Source organism: Varanus komodoensis, unplaced genomic scaffold, assembly GCF_004798865.1.
Source record: "Varanus komodoensis strain SLA01 unplaced genomic scaffold, ASM479886v1 scaffold119, whole genome shotgun sequence".
Lineage (NCBI taxonomy): Eukaryota > Metazoa > Chordata > Lepidosauria > Squamata > Varanidae > Varanus > Varanus komodoensis.
The window spans coordinates 661,452-680,914 of record NW_025335344.1 but is presented as its reverse complement, the minus strand read 5'-3'; the positions used below and the strand labels follow the sequence as shown (position 1 = coordinate 680,914).

The 19,463-nt window shown below is 46.5% G+C and overlaps 1 protein-coding gene across 3 annotated transcripts in view; it reads left to right on the top strand.

The window, feature by feature from the left end:
- The window catches only part of LOC123018929 (vigilin-like), a 60,644-nt gene that overhangs the window by 6,465 nt on the left and 34,716 nt on the right, over positions 1 to 19,463 (top strand). The window lies entirely within an intron of this gene.

Genomic DNA, 19,463 nt, shown 5'->3' with positions numbered 1-19,463 from the left:
GAAGAGCTTGGCCAGGCGGCTCATATGAACTGTGCATGTGCTTTAAAACATTCCCATGGAATTCCCTGTGATGTGTACAGGGAAAGATACCGTAGGTGTATGCAGCAGGAGCAGGCAATTTCAAGAGATCAAGGGCTGAATTCATCTCTGTGCCTGTAGCAGCTGAAGAGTTCCAAAAGAGTCTAAATTGGAATGTTTGCAAGCTGGAATTGACCCTTCCGGCACTGGGTAGCTGCTTCAAGCCCTTGTTTCACACGAAAACAATTAACTATGTTTGAGAGCAGTGGGTGCCTGAAGTGCTGTGGGGCCTGCTTGGTTGTCTACTCCTCAGCTTGAAAATGTCTCTGGTTAAACGGAAATTCTTATTAAATACACGTAGGGCTTTCCTCCAGAATATCTTGAGCATGGCCTAACATGCAAGCCAGCCAGGGATCACTGAAGCACTCATGCACACTGCTCTGTATAATGTATGCTCTTGGGGCAGTTTTCTCCTCCAGTGGCTTGAGCATGGCTTTGGCAGTGGTGCATCCAGGGGAGGTTCACTGGGGGCTAGGCCTGAGTCTAGGCCAGCGGCTTAAAAAAAGGCAAACATGTTGTTGTTAGTTGCGAAGTCGTGTACAACCCATCGCGACCCCATGGACAACATTCCTCCAGGCCTTCCTGTCCTCCACCATCCCCCGGAGTCCACTCAAGCTCACACCCACTGCTTCAGTGACTCCATCCAGCCACCTCATCCTCTGCCGTCCCCTTCTTCTTTTGCTCTCAATTGTTCCCAGCATCAGGCTCTTCTCCAGGGAGTCCTTCCTTCTCATTAGGTGGCCAAAGTATTTGAGTTTCATCTTCAGGATCTGGCCTTCTAAAGAGCAATCAGGGTTGATCTCCTCTAGGACTGACCGGTTTGATCGCCTTGCGGTCCAAGGGACTCGCAGGAGTCTCCTCCAGCACCACAATTCAAAGGCCTCAATCCTTTGGCACTCAGCCTTCCTTATGGTCCAGCTTTCACAGCCATACATTGCAACTGGGAAAACCATAGCCTTGACTACACACACTTTTGTCGGCAGGGTGATGTCTCTGCTTTTTAGTATGCTTTCTAGATTTGCCATAGCTTTCCTCCCCAGGAGCAAGCGTCTTTTAATTTCTTGGCTGCAGTCCCCGTCTGCGGTGATCTTGGAGCCCAGGAAAATAAAATCTGTCACTACCTCCATTTCTTCCCCATCTCTTTGCCAGGAAGTGAGAGGCCTGGATGCCATGGTCTCAGTTTTCTTAATGTTGAGTTTCAAGCCAACTTTTGCACTCTCCTCCTTCACCCACATCAAGAGGCTCTTTAGTTCCTCTTCACTTTCTGCCACGAGAGTGGTATCATCTGCATATCTGAGGTTGTTGATATTTCTCCCAGCAATCTTAATTCCAACTGGTGATTCATCCAGTCCCGCCTTTCTCATGATGTGCTCTGCATATCAGTTAATTAGGCAGGGCGACATATTAGGCTGCATTAATAGGGATATCATTTCCAAATCATATGAAAGCGTCCTCGTGCTCAGCACTAGTCAGACCTCATCTGGAGCACCGCATCTCGTTCTGATCTCCACAGTTCAAGAAAGAGGCAGACAAGCTGGAAAAGATTGAGAGGAGGGTAACCAAGGATGATCCAGGGACTGGAAACAAAGTCCTGTGAGGAGAGATTGAGAGAACTGGGTATGTTCAGCCTGGAGAAGAGATGGCCGATGGGGGATGTGATAGCACTGGGCAGATACCTGAAAGGCTGTCACAGAAGCAGGACGAGATCTCCTCTTGATCGTCCTGGGGTGCAGGACAGGAAATACTGGACTCTAACTTGAGGGTCAAGCTACATTTAGGAACATTTCTAGACTGAGAGAGCAGTACAGAGAGGTCCGCTTGGCGCCGTCGCTATTTGTTTTTCGGCGCCAGGCTAAGACCTTTTTATTTAAACAATATTTTAACAATTCTTAATAATATCTATTGGTTTTAATTTTGCAGCCAGGGAGATTCTGGGTTTTTAATTGTATTATTTGACTATGTATTATGTTTGTTTATTTTATGTGAGCCATCCCGAGGCTATAAGCGATGGGACGGCATACAAAAATTCTAAATAAATAAATAATACAAAACACATGTGTTAAACGTATGCTGGAGCCAAACCCAGGCTGCCCCAAGTCCCAGACCAGTTCAACCAAAAGTTCCTCAGATGGTAACACCACTTTCCCAGGTCCAGCCATCCTTTTGGGGCCAGGTTAAGGTAGCCCTCTGTACAAAGTCCTTTAAAGATCCCCTTGGTTATCCAGGGGCCTGAGGGGATTATCCTGGTAACACCTTGCTGGGTCTTTTAGTGCATTTTTACTCTAATTAATATAAACTCTTAACATGGTTTTATGTTATTTGTATTGCATTTTATTTGGTTTTTTAGATGAAGAAAACACATAGACAAAAACTAAGCTACCGAAAACTATTAATGCTAATTTAGCATCCCAAGGAACTGTGCACAAAATGCCAACAGCTCCTTATCTGTTTCAGCACAGATCATCTGCCTACCACTGAAGTTGTCAGGGTTTGGCTGTCACTGTTTATTAGCACATCTGGAGATGTATATTAGTGACAAGCATCCATGACCGCCAGGCCGGTCGTTTCCCGGCTTTTCTCTTCCCGGTGTTCTCTGCTTACCCGACCCCCTTTAAAAGGCTGAAACGTAAGGTTTCATTACAAGCAGTAAGAGCTTCCCTATCAAATACGCTCGAGTGCATTTTCACATGTGTCGTCTACTGCATTTCAGCTGTACTTCTGCTTCTCTCTCTGAGCTCAAGATGGCATATGGACGCCTGCCGGTGTCCTCCCAGCTGGGCGAAGGCTGGACTCAGGTCTGCTTTTGTTTAGCCGGTGTTGGTTCACCGAGTGATTTCAGCCCATCGCCCTTTTAGCTGCTCTGCTGTATACTTAAGACAACGGGTGAACTTTTGCACCTACTCAGGGTGTTCTCATGCATGATTCGGTACGCTCCATGCTGGCTAGTGACAAACACATAATGCAAGGTTTTCCTGCACGCAGAGGCCAAGACCACGGTCGCATATACATTGGCTAGTTCTGGAGGCAAAATAAAGTTGGAGGCCCTTTTCGCAGGGCACACGCTCTGTTTGAGCTGAAGCGGGAGCTCCCACTGGCTACGAAAATAGCTGCTTTAGCAGCTGCACCTGCGTTGGCCCCCTGAGATTTGCAGCGCCCAATTAAAACCCACTTGAAGTCTCAGGGCCCTTGAGAAGTCTGAGCGAATGATCGCAGGTGACATGCTTGAAAACAAAGTCTGAGCTTTGGTATTTTCTTCCTCTTGAAGAAATCCTACCGCAGTTGTCGCCGCTTGAATGTGTCTTAAACAGACTGGTGGGTGGTGTTGCCTGGGGCCAGGACTGGCCATGGTTTGGTCTATAACTCACAGCCATAATATCAGGAGTCCTTCTGGGTCTGAACATGTGCCTGTCTGTTCCAGCATCTTTCACTCTGGCTGACCTGCAAGCCCACAAGCAGTCTTACTGCGTAGTACTCCTCTCCTCCCATTCTCTCTCCAGCAAATGGAGTGTGCAGATATACTGCTTCTGCATCTGGAAGCTCCACATAGCCCCTTTGACTGATAGCTACTCTTAGATGCCCATGAATTCAGAGCCCCTGGTTGGGGCCTTCAGAGCTAACCTTTCTTACTCTACTGCATTAAGAATGTATTAGATTACACTTCCCAATGATCGCACTAGATGAAACGAAGGGGAGCTGGAGTCCGTTGCAGCTGGAGGAAGAAGCCTAGTCCAAGCTCCATGCCAGCACATTATCCTGCAGCAGCAAATTCCCTAAATAGGAATTTATGGGTGAACTTAGGATGTTCTGTGAAGAAATCCTTCTTTTGATGCTATCAACTTGATTACTTTCTGTTGGAAGGCCTTGAATTCCAACATCGCCTTCTGTTACAAACTTTATAAATCTTATGCCCCTTTCTGCACACTCTCTCTAAAGGTACAGTCTTATATAAGCTTAGGCAGAAAAATGGTCTACAACTCAGTTTCCCAGCCAGCATAGAATTGCACTCTAGGAAACTCTAAATTGGGGGCTGGGGTAATAGGACTCAGGGATATAAGAACTCAGCCCTTTAGTCCCCCAACTCAGGACTGCTAACCAAGCAGCAGCAATTTGCTCCAGACAAGAATTTTCCCAGCCAACCCCAGAAAACCCAAAGTTCGACCTTCGGCATGCAGTTCACCTGTTGCTCCATTACTGAGCTGCAGCTCTTTCTCTGACACATCTGAGGGCACCCTTTTGGGGAAGGATGCCCTAAATGCTTTAGGCTGCCCTTATAGGAAAGCACCATTTCCCCTTGTTCATTCGATCACCCTTCTCTGTACCTTTCCCAGCTTCGATGGATTATCATCTAGCGTTTCCACCCTTTTGGTCCCTGTGGGACCCTTTCAGAAGGGGGTCAGAACGAAACCAGACTGTACTGCAGGTCAGTGTATGTGGGGCAGCTGCAATTCCGGCAGTTCCAGGATTCCAGCAGTTGCGAGGTGGCAGCTGCCTCGTGCGGAGCCCTAGCGCTCTCCCCCACCCCACATTTTTCTGTCCCTGGAGGCCCTTGGAAGGAAGCTGCCCTCGGAGACCTTGGGTCAAACCCAGAGCGAAGATTGCTCCGTGACGAGCTGGCTGCATGCCGTCCGCTCAGTGCCTTCTTTGGCTGCATCCTTTTTTCTTTTTTCTTTTCTGGCTAGCAGTAGCTGTGGAGATGTGGCATAATATGTGCGGTTGCCTAGCAACGTGGAAGAAGGTCTCTCACTCTGGTCAGGAGTCCTGCTCTCAGCCAAGGCGGAGGAATCGCTTGTCCTCCCAGGCAGCCCCCGTGGGTGCGAGGTTGGTGTGTCCAGCTGCCCCTGCATTTGGAGGCTCACGGTCACTTTCTTCCTTCCGACCCCCCTTTGCGCCCCCAAACAGCAGGGCAAACAGCTGCTGTCTACCTGCTCCGTGGTGCTCCCTGCGTGTGCCCGCCCGACCTCTCTGCCTTGTGCATTATGTCATCGTGGCATTCCGCATCGTGGCCATCTCCGCACGGCAATCTGTTTCTCTGGCTCATTGAAATTTTACACAGCCTGACTGGCAAATGCCCTCCGCACAAGAATGAACTATAAGCAGTAAACATCTCGACATCAACATATTAAAACGAACATGTTAAAAAACGGGCAGAAAAGTTGGGAACTGAAGCAAGAGATTAAAGATTTAAATGCTTGCTGGAAGAGGGAGGTAGCCGCCTGGTGTCCGGTGCATGCAGGGAAGATGCTGGGCAGCGAGTGCCTCCGACGGGGGCCACTGCGGAGAAGGCTGTTTTTCTGGTAGCCGTATTTCACACCATTGTGGGTGACAGCACTCGGGGAAGAGCTTTCAGACTCCCAGAGGTGCCCATGGGAGTGCCTTCCTTCTGCCCTCTTCAGCTCTATTGCATGCCGTAAGTTCTGCCTTAGGAAATGTGGAAGTTTTGCTTCCCTTTGACGGCTTCCCCTGACGGCTCCCCTTTGAGCAGCACTCCAAGCAGACTTCAGAGCAGACAACAGTTTCCTGCAGGAAGCGTGGCCTGGCGATTGCTTAATGGTCTCCCTATGTCTCCTCATGTTGAGCTGTTTCTCTGTACAACCTGAAGTTCTGCCATCCCCGCGCCAGTCCAGACACCGCCATCTTGTTCTCTTTCCCTGCAAGGAACTGGAGAACGACTTTGACGCAACAGTGGTTTTTTATCCTGTGGGCACATCCATGTGTGGAAGCTCTTAATTCTGCAGTTCTTGACTGAAATGGTGGGCAAAATCCCGGACCACCTTTTTGGGGGAGTTGGTTCCTACGAGCCACTCCATTCCTCAGAGTTCTTCCCCCAGAGGACCGAACTGTGCATGTGGCACTGTTGGAATCGGAATGGGTCGTGTGTCCGATGATGGAATGCTAAAGGTGCGATCCGCCTAGGAAGTCTTCACAGAAAGTTGCCCATGCACAGGCAGGGCTGTGAACCTTTTTCAGCCTGGAAACTGCTCTGTGGCTCCAGCGTGCAGCATATAAATAACCCCGAAGGGCAGTGTTGGGGAAAGCCCCCCCCCCTTGCCCACAGGCACCTGTCCGTCTTTATTTTTAGGCTGCCTTTAAGTGTGGGGACTTCAAGGTTTCTTGGCAATAAGGGCTGCCCAGGAGACTTGCCCAGAATTAGAAATCCTTGGGCTTTAAGAGGGGGAACGGCAGGTCCTAGTCTGGTCGGGGTGGGTTTCCCTGGGTGGGCAGGACTCTGCCCAGTCTCACCTCCTTTGCAGGGTTGTTGTGGGGGCTGTGAAGTGGGCAACTTGTAGCCTTCCACTAGTTTTGCCTACTCCCATCAGATCTGGCCCCATGGCCAGTGGTGAAGGGTGATGGGGCTTGGAAGCCAAGAACCTGAAAATCTGCAAGTAGTCCATCCCAGCTCCAAAACCATGACTCTGAGCTTGTTGGAGAACATTTATCAATATCAGATGTAGCGGATGCACTCCTGCTTAGTAAAGCCATCTTTTCTTTGTGCATAAAATGGGTTGTCACGGCACAAACTGAGGGTTTAAAACTGCCTTGTTTTCAGAAAGCAGCCATCGACAGGCAAAGTATTGGACTATGATCCAGTCCCTGTACGCTGAGCTTTGCCTGTCTTGGGGGAAAGCATTCTCCTAGGTGGCTGCGTAGCTAACTTTAGGGCAAATACCATGGGATCTCATTAACTCCAGTTGGAAGCCTCCACGTGGTTCATTCTTCCCACTGCACAGATGTGTTCAGGAAAGTTCCTCAGCCATGAAGCATTGACTAAAGATGTTGACGTGAGACAGCATGAAAATGGATTTCTTTCTGCTCCCTTTGCCAGGCACTGCGGTTGGTTCCTTCCTTAATTCGATTCCAGTTGTGTAACTTCTGGATTTGGGAAAGGAGCATGGTGCTAGCAGGCCTTTGGAAGAGGCGAAGCTGTTTCCTTTAATCACACCTGCTCCTTTTCCCCATTCGGGTTCCAGGATATGATTGGAAGGAACCTGATGTAGCAGCCTTGCGCTGAGTGTGTTCAGGGGAAGTCCATTTGGCAACGCTTCTTACAAACTGGGCTCAGCAGAACCCCGGATAATTATATCGAATACCCTTGGAATATCAAGAGAAACCACATTCTGGGGTGAACATCAGACTCCAGAATTTGATCATAACTGTTATACAAACTCAGTTCATCCATGACACTGCAAGTATTGAAATCCCCAGCAATAATAAGAACAACTGTGTCAGGATATGACCATTTGAAAAGTTCGAATATAATTGTCTAAGTCTGTCCAGTTAGCAGTGACCCGTGTGTGTGTGTGTGGTTTTTTTTTTTAACCACAGGGTGGTATATAGATATTGACCAGCATGAAGTGAGTGTTCAGAAAAGTAACATAAACAGAAATTGCATGGGCTCATGGCTGTTGTGATTGCCTCAGACTTTGTGGAAATAATCAAGCTAGTCCGTCAGTGACCCTTAGAGGAAATTGCAGGCGGAGAATGGCGTTTGTGTTAGAGCCTTGTGTTCACAATGCCATGTTTCTTCCAGCAGGATGAAGTCAAAGCATTCAAGGTAATTCAGTAATTGTATGTTACACTGCTTTGAATGCCACCTTGCCATATTCCAAGAGAGCGCTTTCATCCCGATGTCCTTTAAGGCTCTGGGCTTAATACTTCCACTCTATTTAAATGCCCTGTTTGTCGGGGGGTGGGGCGGGGATAACATTCTTCATCTCCATATAGGCCACCCCATGTGTCACTTGAGCTCCAAGCATGCAAGAAAGGTGGGATGCAAATGTAAAACGAATCAAAAGCAACGACCAGGTACCTTGCCTGGCACAATCAGTCTTGCCGGTTTGTTGTTTGAGATGAAATGTAGGTGAACAGTTCCACGGAGCGTGCATGGGGTTACAGCCAAAGGCATTCCAGGAATTTCCAGCCCTGATACATTCCCTCACCTCTCTTCTCCCAACGGCCAACCCAGAAGGGGCTGAGAAGAGCGTTTGTCCTCTTCCCTTGCAGTGGCTTTTTCTAAATTTGTTAGAGATCAAGGACACTGTGCAGCTACTTGGGCGAGGCCAAGTTCACAAGCAGCCATGCGAACGGTGGGGGCTGCATTCCCACAGGTTCAGCTGCAAGGGGGGGATCTCCTGGTGCACGCCACCCCAGAAATGAGCGAGGCCAGAGTTAACCCCTTTTCTTCCACTCCGTTTTTCTGTCCCTCCCTCCCCTGCAGTAATTAGGCTAGGGCAAGAAAGCTCCCTTGTGTGCAAAGGCGACTCTTCTTTTGGAGTCCTACTTGCTGTTCGGGCTGGGCCTGTCTGCCACCCAAAGACAGCATGAACCGGTGCTGTCTCATCTCGTCCAGCCGCCGCCTCCTGTCAAAGGCCGGACAGACACTTCTGGGGAGCTCTCCCCAAACAAAGGCATTGCTTTGTTCTGAACAAGCAAGAGGACTGAGCCGCAGCGAAGCGTTTCACAGGCGCCTTCCCCGTACGCCGTTGCCGGCAGCGCACGTGTGGTCGCTCCCTCGCTGCAACTTGCTGTGCCTTTGTTGGGAGAGCCCCTTTGTTGCCTGGCAGGCAGCCCAGCTGACCTCAGAACTGTGCCACCGAGCAGCGGAAACGTGTCTCCAGCCATCCTTGGCTGGAACTCCTGGCAGGGAAAACCTCCTCTCTGGGGTATCTCGGCTCCCTGCAGGCAGAGTCGCTCTCACTCGCTTCGAGCTTGGCTTGGCGCTTGCTGCACCCTCCCATCTGTTCTTAAATAATCCCAGGACCCCCGGCCCAGTCATTTATGGGGAAGGCCCATCTGACCCAGCAGTGCCTTTCTTGGTGGCCAGGGCCAGCTTAGCCGGGTGCTGGTCCATTCTGTCCTTCCAGTCTTTCATCACGCAATGGCGCATTGTGTCCAGAAATGGACTTCCAGCTGTCATGTTCTTTGAACAAGAAAAACAGTTTCCTATTGTTTGGCCTCCAGCTCCAGAACTTCCCAGATCAATCGCTTGGGGGTTTTCTAGCATTATTGTTCGGAATGGAGGACGTGGCCTTGTTCCTTGATCCGTCACCAGGCCAGCATTGGCCAGCAACAACTTCCTGGAAGCTTTTTCTGCATTGCCTGGGAATTGAGAGACAGACCTGGTACATACCAAGCACATGCTGTGTGTAGGGATGCGAGATAACCTAGTTCTTGCTTCCAAATCCTCTGGACCTCTCCCCTTCTTTACAGCTGCAAAAGTGAACAGGCACGCCGTTCTCGGGAAATCGCAGAAATTTCCCAAACTTGTGTTTCTGTGCTGAGATGGATGCTTCTGAAAATGCATTCATGTCTCAGCTGAGTTCCCCATGGGCAGTTGCTGGCCAGCGTATGAACAGAGTGCTGGATTTGGTGGACTTACTCTGATCCAATATAGCTCAGGCCATGTTCTTGTAGAATCACAAAATATTAGAGTTGGAAGGGGCCAAGAGGGCCATCAGGTCCAGCCCCCGGCTCAGTGCAGGACACTGAGTTAAACCATTCCTCCCAGATGGCTGTCCGGCTGCATCTTGAATGCCTCTAGGGTGGGAAAGCCCACAACTTCTCTAGGTCATTGGTTCCATTGTCGTACTGCTCCAGCCGTCGGGAATTCTTTCCTGATGTTCAGCTGGAATCTGGCTTCCTGTAACTTGAGCCTGTTATTCCATGCCCTGCACTCTGGAATGATCAAGAAGAGATCCTGGCTTTCCTCTTTGACAGCCTTTCAAGTACTTGAAGAGCGCTAAAGCAAAAATAAATAAATAAATAAATAAAAATAAAATAAAAAAAAATAAAAAAATCTCAAACTGTAAAGAACTTTAGGGGCATTCCCTTTTATAATGTAAAAAGAAATGCCTGCCGTAAATAGAATATGCAAACTGCAAAATAAAAATGTTTTCCCCACCTCATTATTATTATTATATTATTATTTTACTGTAGACCTTCCTTGCCCAGAATGTGGGGTTGACAGCAATCAGGCACCTGGTTGATGGGGTAATTTTTTACCCAATAATGTCTTACTGGCTGGTTCTCCAGCAGCAGCAAGTCACAACCACAGCCAAAACCCACAACTGATCCGGAAAACAAAACAGTTAGCGACAAGTTTCTTGAGGGAAGTGCTTGCCCAGCACCTGGGAGTTAAGTTGACCATATTAGTCAAATTTATTACAGACTCTGGCTGGCCAAGTCCTGCAGGTCACATTGGCACCAGCTGAAGCCCAGATCTCTTCCTCTATGTAAAACAAGAAAGACAGGAATGAGGAAGGCGGCGGGAGGAACCAGAAGGAGACCTTTCTGTGTGCTGACCCTGCCTGGGAAGCTTTTCAGGATCGGAATGTGACTATAGTTGGGAGCGCATATGGCTGATGGCCAACTGGAAGTCTAGGCCAAAAGCCAGTCGGAGGCTGCCATGTGCTTTGAAGCAGCAGGGAGAAATCAATTGCCGTTGCGACTTGCTGGAGTTTTCAGATTGACTACAAATGAAGGCGATGGCCTGTGGGCCAAACGCCCACCTGAACCCTCCCGGAATCCAGTGGCAACGATTCAGGGGTCCGGTTGCCAGTGTGACACTTGAGTTATGCTGAAATGAGGACAGACTTGAGAGCACTGAACTTCTGAGGAGCAAAGATCTGATCTTCCGTGATGTTCTGAGCCAGCCTTCCCCAACCAGGGTGCCTTCCAGATGCTTTGGACCACAGCTCCCATTTGCCCCAGTCAGCATGGCCACTGGCCAGGAACATGGACACTGTGGTCCTGAGCTCCAGGGAGCAGTAGTTTGGAGAAGTCTGTTCTAGGCATAGACAGTTTCAGACTAAAGCATTTACATAGTCTTACTACCAACAGCACCAGAAGTTGGCTTTACAGCCCAAAGGTTTAGCAGTTACGCATCATCAGTGTTGATAAATATCGAGAAGGGAGCTAATTGGAGTTAACTGCGCAGGGCAGCAGTGTTTATGCGAGTTGTTAAATCTGACAAAAGGCCTGGGAAGCACCATCAAAATCTACCAGTTGGAGCATGGTTGTATTATGGCAAAGGCGTGGATCAGCTTTCACCCATCCTCTAGTGAGGTACTATTAAAATGGCAAAATAAAAACACCCTGTACCCACAGATTTAGGCTTAGTCCATCCCAGTTATTGCCATTCAGACACAGGGGTCTGCTATCCTTTCCCGGAAGGGAAGGACCGTTGCATTCTCAGCCAAAATCCCTTTCCATTCAGTGTCTCCTCATGTCTCTTTTGGCCCATAATTTTATGTTGGCCTCCTGGTGTTTACACAGCTTTGCCTCTGGTGCCAGCAGGCTAAATGATTGCTGGAGAGAGATTAAAATAATGCATAAAAATTGTGCTACTTTTGGGGCCAGACAAACTGAAGCGCCAAGCGATTTCCTAATCAAACTGGAGCAGAGGTGGTCCAACTTGTTTTAAGTGCCTTATGTGCAACTTCTTTGCTTTGGCAAAGAATTCGGTAGCTGGTGTGCTTTGGAAGAACATCTTTGGCTTGGTATGCTTTGGGGAACTGCAAGGGGAGAGGATTTGCGTCTTTGGCAGAGGGAGCATTAGTACAATAGACACAGTTGTGCCGGGCATGAATTTGGAGGTTGAAAGACTGGGCCAGAGGCAAAGAGCAGATGGCTGAAACTTTGTTTTGCACGCAAGTGTGTATTTTTATTTAGAGCAGAGACATAGGAAACTGTTTCTTAGGGGGAAAAGACATTTAAGAAGAAAGTGAAATATCTCAGTTTTAGCTACATGCAATCAAGTTGTCTCCAACTTATGGCAACCCTATAAATGAAAGTCCCCCTGCTCCACTGCTGTAAATTCAAGGCTGTGACTTCCTTTGTGCAGTGAATCCATCTCATATTTGGCCATCTTCTGCCTTCAACCTTCCATACCATGGTCATTTTCTCCAGTGTGTCTTGCCTTCTCATGATGTGCCCAAAGTATGACTGTTTCAGCTTTGCCATTTTTGCTTCTAGGGAAAGCTCTGGCTTGATTTTATCTAGGATCCACTTGCTCATCTTTCTGTAAGTCCAGTTTACTCACAAAGCTGTCCTTGAGCACCGAATCTTGAATGCATCCATTTTCTTCGTCAGCTTCCCCCATTGTCTAGCTTTCACGCCCATACGTAGGGGTCACAAATGCAAGAGTGGGTGATCTTTGCTAGCTCTCCAGCGAAACATCCTTACCCTGGATGATTTGTGTATTTTCTTCATTTCTGCCCTTCCAAGTCTCAGTTGCGTTCAGATTTCTTGCTGCAGCCTCTGCTTGAGCTGATGACTGAGCCAAGATATGCCCAATCCTTCACCGTTTCCATTTCTTTCAATATTAGAGAAAATATTCCCAATACCTCTGAAACAGAAACATTGTTTCAACATAAAATGCATCATTTATAACTTGGCATGTACAATCGTGCTATTTGGTCTATAAAATTTATAGAGCAATCTTGTGTATGTTTACTCAGAACTAAGTCTCACCCATTTATTTAGTGCCGCTTACTCCGATGTAAGCATGCATACGTTTTCAGCTTCAGAAGCTAAAATACCCGGCGTTAGTTACATTTAAACAATAAGCACATCTTTCGAAGTGCTTCTGTTGAAGAAATTGGTCTCCGAAGATAAATTTTGCATTGGAATCTATTTTTATCTTCATGGGCTTCAAAAAGCTGGAGGTATGTACAGCGGGGGGACTAGTTCAGCCCTTTGCTTACCTGTTGGTTTATTTCGTGCTTTCATGTGAGTGTTTCTGAAAATATATGCTGTGGAAGGTGGAAAAATACAAAGCAGTCATTCATTATATCTACAGAATATTAAAGAATTGTGTTCTCTGATGAATGGATTCCTATGTTTTGAAAGTCACGCTGCTTGTTTTTGAGTGAGGAAAAACCTGTCTTAAAACACTTCATTCATTCCAGAAGTGTGTATATTTGACATGAGGTTTTTTGTTGTATATTCTTCCAGATGTCCAAATTTTCCTTTGGATGAAAAGGGTGGGGTGGGGTGGGGGGACTCCATTCTCCTTGATTCTTTTCAGCCCCTCACTTCTCTGACACAGAAAGGGTAGCCAGCTCCACGTACAAGAAATCATTTATTCTTCATCGGCTGGGCCCAATCCTTGTTGTGGGTTTGTGTGTGCAAGTGGCATACACAGTTTTGTTCCAGCTGCCTCATTCAGGCTCAGCTACTAGCAGTGGTTGTTTTGGGAAGCCCCTTTTAGGCAACCTAACTCTCCTCTGCGTTTCACCTACTGTAGGCCATGGGTGCGGATCCTCTTTCAGTCTGAGGGCCGAATTCCCTTTTGGAACAGTCTCAGGCGAGGGCCGCATTTCGGCACCACATACTGAAAACAGCAGCCTTATTTTCATGAGAGCTAGCATCCCAGAGCCCTTCTTTCCCCTGCTCTTTAGCTCAAGAGCTTTCTTTTAAGAAGCCCACCCAATTCCTTTCGTTGTTAGTGCTGGGGATAGAAGATTGGGGAATCTTCTAGTCCCCATGGCCCATGTGACCCACGGAGTCACTTTGGGCCAGCCACGGACGCTCAGCCGAGGCGTCTCACAGGGTCGTTGCGGTGATAAAAAAGAGGCAAAAGAGGATCATGTATCATGCCTTGGGATCCTCACAAAAAGGGAGAATAGAAATGTCATAATGCATGTATGCATAACTGTTTTAGCTTTCAGCTCTTAGTACCCGTAACTGAGTTTTATGAGGAGTTTCGGCCATTAGGATTGGGGGAAACTGGTACAAAGGCTAGGAAACCTCATGGCAGACCGGGAAACCCAACACGGTGCCAGATGAGAATACCAAGTGGGGCAAACAGGAAGCAAGATAGTGAACTTGTCATGGCTTGACTATTCAGGTTATTTGTGGCGCTGCTTTCTGAATGCTCTGGTGTGGCCTGATGGGTGTCTTGAGGAATGGCCAGCTTTTCAAGGGGAAAGCAGACTGGTTAGAGAAAGCTATCTTCTTTTTCAGATGTACCTCCAAGATATCTTGAGGACTAGAAGCATGTGTTGCTTGCAAGCTTCTGCTTCCCTTGAATTCCTGTGTCCATTCCACTCCCTTTACTGCTCATGTGGGAAACAGTTGCCTGTCCTTCCTCTTCTTCCCCACTTACATCTTTAGTGTGCTTAGACAGACAAGATACCTGTGCTGCCTGGGGCATGCTGGGAACTGTAGTCTTTTGTCTCTCTAAACCTGCAGAGGACTACACCTTTAGTTGGGGAGGGAAAAGCACAAAGGCAGGCGATTGTGCAGATGTTGTCATAAAACAGAGTTTCCTGACCTGCTGCCCTCAACTGCACTTTAACTTCCATCATCCCCAACCAGTTGCAGTCAATGCACCTGGAAGGCGCCAGGTTGGGAATGGCTGAGACGAAACAAGGTCAGTCCTATTTCCAGTGCATCTCGCTTTAACACCATTCCATCTCCATATTAAATCTGCATGAAAAAATCCACATGAAAACTTGCATTTTAAAATATCGTATTTTCCGAGCACATTTTCTTTTTCAAATACTTCTTTTGAAGTGTACTTCAATGGCTTGTCTTTTCAGGCAAGAACTGTTGGTGGAAGCCAATGGATAATTCAAGTTCTGATCTAGATAATCTGGGAGCTCTGAATCACCTCCATTCATATAAGTACTTCAGATGCTTCTATCCGATGTATGCATAAGCAAGCCAATCTACTAATAACCTTGGCTTCAAGGATCATTTTAGTTAGATAATACCTTCAAGAAGTCAGGTCAAAATCATAACACCATCCATGGTATCTTGCATGCATGGTTTAAATATTCTCAACTAGTATAAGCAGTCCTTGGGACAATATAAAAAGATAAAGAATGATCATGCTAGCAAGAAGAATTGGCCTCTTTACAAGGGCCCCTAAAATACTAGCAAGAAGTCTGCTCCAAGGTGGATGTTATGTATGCCTTAACCACACTGTTCAGTTCCCCGAATGCTAGTTGAGGGTCACAAGAGGCAATGGAACCGGCGTCTGCTTCTGCTTTTTAAGCAGGCTCCAGGATTAGGCGTTCACAGGCTCGTGTGTGTGTGTGTGAGAGAGAGAGAGAGAGAGAGAGAGAGACTCCCACTCCCTCTTCCATCTTCCCACTGGATGTAGCTCTGACGCAAAGGTGATAGTCCATGACTAGTGTGCTCGTGGCTCCTTCCTGGTTGTATTAAGAGGATTTCTCTCAAATCCGCGCTGTAGGTTGGCTCCATGCGGCTTAGCAGCATCTTGCTTCGTGGGGGCTGGGTGGCGGTGAGCAAAGTACCTTTGCTGCATGTGGGAGACCAGTTGTGCAAAGGACCCGCGGGTGGCGCAGGGCAGGCAGGGGCTGGCGGTGCGACAGGCGGGGCATTGCTGTGCCTCACAGGGGCTCATGGCCTGACCTAGGGGGTGTCATAGGACAGGGCCTGGGATTTTTTGACCCATGGACCCCCTTGGGGATTTCTGAAGCAACCGTGGGCACCTCCACGAAATGCCTAGCCCATGGGCGACCACTTTGCCATCTACCTGTTGCCCTTGGGCGTCTTGAGTGGTGATTTATTCAGCAGAAACTTTTGTTTTGTGTCTGTCGGATGCCACCGCCTCTCTTCAAGGGATTGTCTTGTTTGGCTAACAGCCAACGGCGCAGTGCAGCCCTTGTTCAAACACATTTTGGTTGTGCCCAGTAGCTGCTCCTCTTTGTGGGGTGTAATTGCACAGAGCAGCTTTATACTGGTGTGTGTGCGCTTCCAAATTATTCACCCGCTTCGTACAGATGGGCAAATGGCCGGCACAAGCAGATTCTTGATTTTTTTTTTTCCTGCCTTTTTCCTACAAAGGGCTCAAGGCAGCTTACATCATTCTCCTCCTCCATCTTATCCCCACAACAACAACCCTGTGAGGTAGGTTGGGCGGAGAGTCTGTCACTGGCCCAAAGTCACCCAGTTGGCTCCATGGCCGAGCGGGGACTAGAACCCAGATCCTCTGAGTCCCAGTCCCATGCTCTTAACCACTACGCCACACTGGCTTGATGGCTCAAAGACTGATATCCCATCATTGGAAGGATAAAAGTCACAATAGATAGATGATCCTACGATGATTGTAACATTTGAAGGGGTGCCATATAGAGTGCACCTTCCACTGGATACTTCATTTGGATGCTTGCTCTGCTTTTGTGGAAGCATGAATTTGGCACAAATCCATGTAAGCTTTTTAAAAGGGGGGGGGGGAGGAAGCCCTCATCTTCAGGTGTTGGTCAGCACCACACTGGAACCCCTTTGCACACTGGGGTATCTCTCTGGCCCAGTGTTAGGTTTCTGCATTGTGTAATTAATATGTCTGTCATAGAAAAGCTAGCACTGGATGTTTCTGTTCCTTCACCTGCCTTAAATAAATTTTTTGGACTTGCATGCCACTCAGTCACCTTTTGCTCACTCAGTGGTGGTTAGTAGGCCATAGGGCAAAACAGCTTTGTGGCAAGTGATGTTCAAATTCATCTTTAGGAAGCACAAGGGCCGAACTGTGTTCCTTCCTGTGGAGCACCCTAAGGCTGCTCACGTTCCTCTCTTCCCGGGATGTCTCCATTTGCCATTTGAAGAAAACCTTTGCTTCCTGTTTAGAAGGCAAACCAGGATGTCTAGGAAACGTGCTTTTGAACAACAGAGTCATGTTGCTTCCTTCTGGTCATAAGAACTAGAGGCAGAGCTGCTGTGCAGCTCTCTTCTGGCTTCCTGGTGAATTCTGGCAGGTGAATGGAGCTAAAGGCAAGGAGAAGAGAATGCTTGGGGTGGCATCAGTTCTCCTTGAGGAGGAGTTGGTAACACTGTCCCGTACTCTTTTCTGCTAGGCATTTGTGGTTTTAAAAAGAAATTCACTTCCACAAAGCTTCCCCCAGACCTGGTCACTTCCCCTGTTCACTTGGAAGAAATAATATCTTGCCATAGGTGAGCAATTAAAAGGCAACTTAGAAACATATACCTTAAGGCAGTGATGGTGAGCCTTTTAGATACCAAGCGACCAAATTGAACCCCAAAACCCACTTCTTTATCGCAAAGTGCCAACACTGTAAAAAAACCTGAGAACTGTGCTTTTAGTTTAGAAAAAACACCTCACAGGCGGCCCAAGCATACCTGCCAGCACGCTGAATTGCCATGTGAAAGTTCAGATGAGTCGCGGCTAATGAGTCATGGCTTGTGACAACATTGCCGGGCGCCGCTACTCCTTTCCGAGCATGCGCATGGTCCCCATGTGCGCTGGTATCCAATGCTCGGCTGCTGGGGCGATGCTGGGGCGACTTGGCTCACATGGCGACAGAGAGGGCTCTGCATGCCCGCTGTAGCATACAGCCCATAGATTCACCACCATTGGCCTAACCCTGCCCTGGTGCATTCCCCTAACCCTAATATACGGGTAAAATGCCATTAAAAATAATGCGATTTTGAAAAAGCCTTCCTTGAGTAGCTTTTTCTGCACTGCTTATCATTCCTCCCAATTCTTTTTTATATTTATAAATTTTTAAACTAAGACTAAAAAAAACCCATCAAGCATCACAAACATCATCATCATCATCATCATTATTGTTAGAACATTTCTATGCCGCCCCTTGCCGAAGCCTTGGGTAACACTGGATTCACTGGGTCAACCTCCTACTACATATTTTTTAACATTCTAATATCAAATTCCAGTTAGCTTATCATAGTTTGAAAAACATCTCTAAATTTACGCCAAGTCCCGTTTCTCCAGCCAAGAGTCCCAAGTTCAATAGAAATCAGTATCCTCTTTCTCCTTCAACGATAAAGTCAGTCTATCCATTTCTGCGCAGTCCAAGATCTTTCTTACACTCAATCCATCGGTGGGCAGCTCCTCACTTTTCCAATTTTGAGCAAATGCAAGCCTTGCCGCTGTAATTAGATGCAACATCAAATAGATTTCCTGTCTGTTAACATCTTCTGGTATAATGCCTAACAAGAAAACTTCGGGTTTAAAAGCAAAAGTTTTTTTTAATATTTCCTCCATCCATCTATGTATTTTAATCCAGTACTTTTTTGCATTGTCACAAGTCCACCACATATGATAAAAAGTACCGACTTTATGTTTACATTTCCAACATCTATTTGACATATTTGGAAACATCTTAGCTAGTTGACTTGGTGACAAATACTATCTATAGAACATTTTATGTAAGTTTTCTTTATACGAAGTTGCTTAAGTTACTTTAATGTTTCTTTCCCATAGTTTTAGCCACTTTTCTAGTTCAACATTAAATCCAAAGTTTTGTGCCCATATTATCATAGTTTCCTTAACCTGTTCCCCTTCCATTTTCCTGTCAAGTAAAAAAATCATACAGTCTTTTAATAATTTTCTCATCTGTTTTAAGCATCACTTGATCAAATTCTGTTAGGTCTCTATGGAACCCCCATGTTTTACAATCCTTAGCATATCTTGATTGCATCTGCACCTTATACCACCAGGAAATATTAAGTCCCTGTTCTTGTATTTCTTGCTCCAGTTTCAGGTCACCATCCTTATCCAGGATATCACCATATCTTATGATCTTTTCAAAGTTCAATACGTTTGGATATACAAAAGCTTCCATAGGTGAAAGCCATCTTGGTAACTTATTATACAGTTTTAGCTTTAGTTTTTCCCACACTGACATTAAAGATCTTCTAATAAAATGACTCAGGAAGGACCCATGTGACTTAGCTTTTTCATACCACATATGAGCATGCCATCCCATCTGCAAGTCATGACCTTCAAGATACAAAATTCTCTTATTTCGCAACGTTACCCATTCTTTTAACCAAGTTAAAACAGACGTTTGATAATACAACATCCAATCAGGAAGACCAAAACCTCCATTTCTTTCAGCTTCCTGAAGCATTTTAAATTTAATCCTTGGTTTTTTTTTTCTCCAGATAAACCTCGAGATATGAAAGTTTAAGTCATCAAAGAATTTTTTATCAATTTTTATGGGAATCATTTGAAACAAAAACAAAAGTTTAGGTAATATATTCATTTTGACAAGAACTATTCTTCCCATCAAAGGTAATTGTAAATTGGCCCACTTTTCCAAAAAGCCTTTAATATCCTTCAATAATTTATCATAATTGTCTTCTTTCAAGGTAATACATTTAGCTGTAAGAGAGATTCCCAAGTATTTAACCTTTTTAACAATCTGCAATTCTACTTGTTCCTGGAGTCTTTCTTTTTGTTCTCGTATAAGGTTTTTAACTAACAATTTCGTTTTTTCTCTATTTATTTTCATTCCCATAACTTCACCATATTCTTCAATCTGTTGTAGAAGTTTGGGCATTGTTGAAAAAGGTTCCTCCGTTATAAAAACCAGATCATCCGCAAATGCTTGCAATTTATAACTTTCATCCCTAATTCTAGTTCCTTTGATGTCCTC